The following is a 6421-nucleotide window of genomic DNA, read 5'->3' on the forward strand; positions in this document are numbered from 1 at the left end:
CATTAGTCCCGATTCGAGCGGCTAGGGTGCCGGGCAGGCATTAGTCCCGGTTGGAGACACCAACCGGAACTAAAGGGTGCGATGCCTTTTAGACCTTAAGTCCCGGTTGGAGCCACCAACCGGGATTAAACGGGTTTTGAATTTTTTTTTTTAAATTGCTTATATCATTTAGGATATTTGATGTTTTTGAGTGATTCTTTTTTGCATTAGATTCAAAATTTTGTCTATTTACTGTTTGTGCCATTAGTTTTCAAATTTGAATGATTTCGATTTGAATTTATTCAAATTTTCTTCAAACCCTAGATTGTGAATAATTTGAGTTTAAAAAAAATTAATTTAATTATTTTTGCTCCTAGTAACATGTTAGATTGTCGTCACAGTAAGACTTATTTGTATTTTTAGAAAAATTTAAATTACGATTTTAGTTAAAACAGTACTGTTTTGCTTATATAGTTGTTTTAGTCCTTTAATTGTTGTTTTCAATTATTTGTAGTTAGTTCTTTATGTAGATTTTAACATGTTGTAGTGTGCTTTTATTAGACAATAGTAGATACATTTTTATAATTAATTTATATTAATTTTGCTAATTTTTTGTATTAATAGTTTGTTAGCCTTTAATAATAGTTGATAGAATTAGTTTTGCTATATTAAAAAGTAATTCTTTTGGCCACTTTAATAGAACGTGACTCTGGCTTGGTTAACCTTAGTTGTGACTCTGGCTGGGACGGTGCTAGCAGATGTAGTCGACGGTAGGATTGGATGGACACCATCCCGGACCAAAGGGGTTCTGCAATTATCAAACCCTAACCCCCCCACTCCCTTATCGCCATTTTAGTTTTGAAAAAAAGAAAATGATAAAAACTTCAAAAATTAAAATCCTTCGAGATGTATTTATGTTACTACATCTACTAATTAGGAAAAATAAAAAACATAAATTAGCACATGCTGTGTTATGAAAAATTAAAAGGGCTATAACTTTTGCATACGATGTCGGAAAAAACGTATAATGTATCAAAATGTTCAGCATGAAAAACCGGTTCCGATTTCGACCGCCGTAGGCCATTTTGCAATTTTTAGAATCCTCAAATTCTGAAAGGAAAAAAGTTATCCTCAAATTTAAGTTTTTTTGAATTTTTTTCAAACTATGGTCAAACTATTTATTCAAGAAATATTAGTGTTACTAAATACTTATTGTTTTATGAGAATAATAGATTCAAACTCAAACGGTGAAATGTGTGACTTCATGCTCAAGTTCAACTCCTAAGGATTAATAGGATTGACAACTTACTATTGTTAGGAAAACAACAAGTGCAGATTTGGAAACGAGGGGAAACAGAACTCGAAAGTTAAGCATGCTTAGGCTGGAGTGGTGAGAGGATGGGTGACCGGCCGGGAAGTTAGACGATTTCGAATGAGTGCTCCACATTTGAGGAGTGATTAGAGATAAAATTGTCAAATAATTCAGAAATTTTAAAATCAGGAAAAAATCAAAAAAATATTTTTAAATAAAATAAAATAAAATAAGTTTCAATTTTTTTTCTTTCGTCCCGGTTGGTGTTATGAACCGGGACTAAAGGTGGAGCTCCAGACATCGGCCAAGTGGAGCCCTTTTAGTCCCGGTTCGTAAGCCAACCGGGACTAAAAGTAATGGGCATTAGTCCCGATCGTTTTGTCCCGGTTGCAGAACCGGGACAAAAAGGCCCTCTGGAACCGGGACTAAAGGCCCGTTTTCTACTAGTGCACTACTGTGGTCCATGGATGGAAATCATCACGTGCAATTGAACTATTTGAGGGGCCAGCTGGACAATGCTCCTTACAATTCCAAGTTTAGGCAAGTTGACTACTATTATGCTGAAAGTATAGATCTGGTCATTTTCAATGAAAATCAAAGGAAAGCTCTTGCCTCCCTCATGAATCATGGAGGTGGTCTCTTGGCATATATAAAGGTTTACACTTTCAGTGAGATTTCGATGAAATTCACTGATGAACATTTAAATATTTACCTATCGGCCAAAATATTTCAGCAATTTTACACTGGAATTCAAATATTTTTCAAATATATCAAATATTTAATTGAATTGAAGTGAATATTTCGTCCCTTTTCCCGAAATGCAAACCGAATCACTAAAACTCACTATTTGCCGATTTTAGTTAGTGCTGATTTTTTTTTTCTAAAACAGAAACTGAGAACCTGTTACATAAGGATCTTTCATGTTACTTTGGAAATAGTCTTACCTCGCTTTCTCAATAAATCCATATGGCCTCACCTCACTGCCCCATGGACACGGTAGAATTCTACGCCTCTGTTGACATCATCCCGATGGAAGAACTCGAGCAGGATCAAAGCCCGCAAGACCTACTCGAAGATGAGACACTGCCAGCCTCCTGAATACCGCCTCTATGAGAAAAACACCTAACCTTCTGAGCGCCATTTGCAGAAGAATCATCAAGGAAGTGGCTATTTGGTGCCTCACGGGGCGAAATATTTAATACTCCCTCTTCTCTCTCCTCTTCTCTTCCCTTCCCTTCATGTCAGCAGAAAAATAATATTTTAATCCTTGTAGTCTTCTTACATAAGCTTATTGTACTTGCTCTGAGGTGCATGTCGGCAACTCGCTTGGGCATGCAAATTTGGGGCACGGGGGAGAAATCAAGGCAGGAGCCCGCCATGAATGCAGGGGGGAGGTGGACGTTGATTCCCCTCCCCTCTGTGGTGAGGTGAGACCCGAGTCATATCCCTCCAACGCTACCGAACCCATCCAAATCCCCCAGTACGCGATAATAACCCTAGATCGGGTCAGAGATGGCGAGCTGGCGGATGAGGATGGAGAAAGAGATGGTAGATCTCGCTGGAGGCAGCGAGGAGAGGCTGGAAAAAGCGAGAGAGATCATCTCGTGGTTCCCGGCCAGGAAGGATATGTGGCAGGCGGCGAGGCAGATCTTCAGTAATCTAATAGTGGAGCAGCACGAGCGGCTTACGCCGAACGGGTTCACCACGCCGTTGGGAGCTCCGATGAGCTCGCTGGCGGCACTGGTCTAGGGCATGGAGGAAACAGAGCGGGAGATCTAGATCAGAGGGCCAAGTGGTGGGCATTCCGATCTCGCCGTTATTTCCCCCAGGTCCGGAGGAGTTCGTGGCTGGGGTAGTTATGGCCTTGCCCATGCCGACGACGAGGATCGACGAAGAGGGAGAGGATGCAGAGACAGAGGGGAAGGCCGAGGAGATGATGGAACTGCGTTTGACCTAGGGACATCGGTCGAGGGAGACGACGATCGTCCCACGTCGCTCGCCGCGTTTCCCCCGCCGGTCACCGCGCCTTCTTAGTATCTCGTTCTCTGTGAAGGCGGAGTAGGCTTCTCTCCTGCTGGCAACTTCTTCTGGTTGCTGGCAGGGGAGGAGTCTAACGAAGAGACTGGGCTTCGTCAGATACTTCAGGTACTTCTAAATCTACACTTGATGAACTTGCTACTAAGCTCTCGAAAGTGCTTATAGGGGTAGGGTGTGCATGTGCGAGTTGATAGGGGTGAGTGTATGTGCGTATGTATGAGCGCTTGCGTCTGTACAGTGTTAAAAAAACGAACTATGGCTCGATTGTGCCGGCTCGTCTCTGTTATTTTAGGGAAACCACACCTTGTTTGATTAGGGTGGTGGACTTAGGACTATGGCATAATTGCTTAATTTTCAAACATACGTACGTCCCATTCCGGTGGTAGCTTGGCTCAACTATATCCAACAGTTCTCAGAGGTCGAGGTGGTTTCAGTCACCTCGGATAAGGTCCAATTTCAAGACTTGATTGCGGAAGGTAATTTCGTTGAACCGGTTTTCAAGACCGACAAATGAAGGCGAAGGGCAGCTCAGGTAAACCGAGGTGAGTCCGGACTTGAAGAGCGGTTCAGGAGATACTGAAGGTTTCCCGTCTAGGGGGGCCGCCGTCATGTCGTCTCCCGTCGTGTCGGTTCCGTAGTGGGTCACATCGGGCGGCCCATGATACATAAACGAAATGATCAACAAGACATGACGTATACTCCCACTACTAGGGAAAACCTTATACACAAGAGCTTACTATTAGCACTTTTTAAAAGGCACCGCTGCTACTAATTATCAGTAGTGCGGGTAAAAACAGTGCGCTACTACTAAAAAATAGTAGTAGCGTTGGTCCACCGTTCCCATGCTACTACTAAGTGTCCCCAGGACAGTGCATTAGTAGTAGCGAGGGGTATAAAAACCGCACTACTACGAAAGAATAGTAGTAGCGCTGGTCTAATGTTCCCATGCTACTACTATGGTCAGACCGGATCAAATAGTGTACCCTACTTAGTAGCAGCGCAACACCCATGCCCCGCGCTACAACTAGACGCACCGCACCGCAACTAAGTGTGGGTTCTCTCCCCTCTCCTACACCCCACCCAACCCCGCCGCTCTCCTCTCTGTCTTCCCCCTTTCACCCAACCCCGTCGCCGATCTCCTCTTCCCCAGCCCCTTGCCGGCGACCTCTTCCCCACCAGTGACCCCGGCGTCCTCCTTCTCTCCTTCTTTCCAACAGCTCCACCGGCGACCACCAACCACAACCCCGCCGCTATCCCAACCCCAACCCCATCGCCGACGGCCTCCTCTCCCTCCAGCGCTGCCACTCCAGCCCCTCCTCACCTTCTCTCCCAAGGGAGGGAAGGTAGTGCCACTACAAAAAGAAGACACATCCGTGACATTTTGGACCGAACGAAATTTTTTCTGTCATACATATGACACTTCTATGACGATAATTGTGACAAAACCCGGTATCATCATAGATGTGGTGGGCTCCTACTTCTATGACAAAAAATCATGACAGAAAATGGGCTTTTCGTCCTGAGCGGGCCGGAGACGCAGCTGCATGACAGTGTTTGGGCCGTCCATGATGGAAAAAACCGTGGTAGAAGCGAGGGCAAGGAAATTTTCGGGGAGTTCCTGGTTACGGTGGGAGGTCGGGGGCCGAGTGATGCACATTTCTCTTGTACACGTACGCGCGTGTGTGCGAGGCGTTGGCTCTAACTGAACCCGAGCGAGGCGTTGGGCTCTAACTGAACCCGAGCGATTGCACTCCAGGCTACGCGTTACTGAACCCGAGCGATCGATCGATGGCTGTTAACTAAACCTAATCGAGCGATTCCTTCGCTACTGCTGCTAACTGAAGCCGATCGATTGGATGAACAGTGAGTGTTGCGGGGGGTTTGGATGAATAGTGAGTGGTGGCGTTGCCTCTGGATGAACAGGACCCGTTGGTGTGGAGCGCTGGATGAACAGTAGACGATGGAGGGGTGCCCGTGGAGGGGTGGTTGAATAGGACCCCGTGGTGTGGAGGGCTGGATGAACAGTAGACGGTGGAGGGGTGCCCGTGGAGGTGTGGTTGAACAGTAGCCGGTGAAGTAGCGCGTGGTGGAGGCTGGATGAATAGGAGCCCGTGGAGGCTGGAGGAGGTCGACGGTAGCCCGTGGAGGCTATAGGAGGTCGACGGTCGAGATGAACAGTATCCCGTGGAGTCCCGTTTTGCGGTATGCCACACCCCTCCCGATGAACAAGACCCCTGTTTCGACCGTAGCGCTCCAACACAAGTCCGTTTCGTCCATTTTACGGTACGCCACACCCCTTCCGATCAACAGGACCCCTGTTTCGACCGTAGGAGGTCCGTTTCCTCCGTTTTGCGGTACACCACACCCCTCCCGATCAACAGGACCCCCGTTTCGACCGTAGGAGGTCCGTTTCCTCCTTTTTGCGGTACACCAGACCCCTCCCGATCAAAAGGACCCTGTTCTGAACGTAGGTGGTCCGTTTCCTCCGTTGTGCGGTACACCAGGCCTAGTTTGCATCGCCTGTTCCGTCCAAGCCCTCCCAATGTATACGACCACACATTCCATTCCGACCCAGCCGGTTGGCTCCCCATGAACACGACGACGATGCTGTTTCTCCGTTCCGACCCAGCCATGTACACGAGCACTGGCTGTACGTATGCGTGAGTAGACGTTCGAGACCCTGCCCGTATGTACGTACGTGACCATATTTTGTTTCTTGCACCCTGGCCACTGTACGTACGTATACATGCTACGTGCGCGCCTCTACTACGACACATACACGCCTCTACTACGACACGTGCGCGCCTCTATATCGGCTAGTATATATGTGCGTACATGTTCGCGAGCAGAATGACAACGCTACATACGCTTCGACCAGGTGGGTCCCGACTATCAGGCACTTCCTTGCGTGCGAAGATGTAGCTGGTGGGTCCCAACAGTCAGGGGGGCGAATCATTTTTTTTTGCCCGGACACACTTCCTTGCGTGCGAAGATGTAGCTGGTGGGTCCCAGCAGTCAGGGGGGCGAATCATTTTTTTTGCCCGGACGCACTTCCTTACGTGCGAAGATGTAGCTGGTGGGTCCCAGCAGTCA

The sequence above is a fragment of the Triticum dicoccoides genome, chromosome 4A (genome assembly GCF_002162155.2).
Source record: "Triticum dicoccoides isolate Atlit2015 ecotype Zavitan chromosome 4A, WEW_v2.0, whole genome shotgun sequence".
NCBI lineage: Eukaryota > Viridiplantae > Streptophyta > Magnoliopsida > Poales > Poaceae > Triticum > Triticum dicoccoides.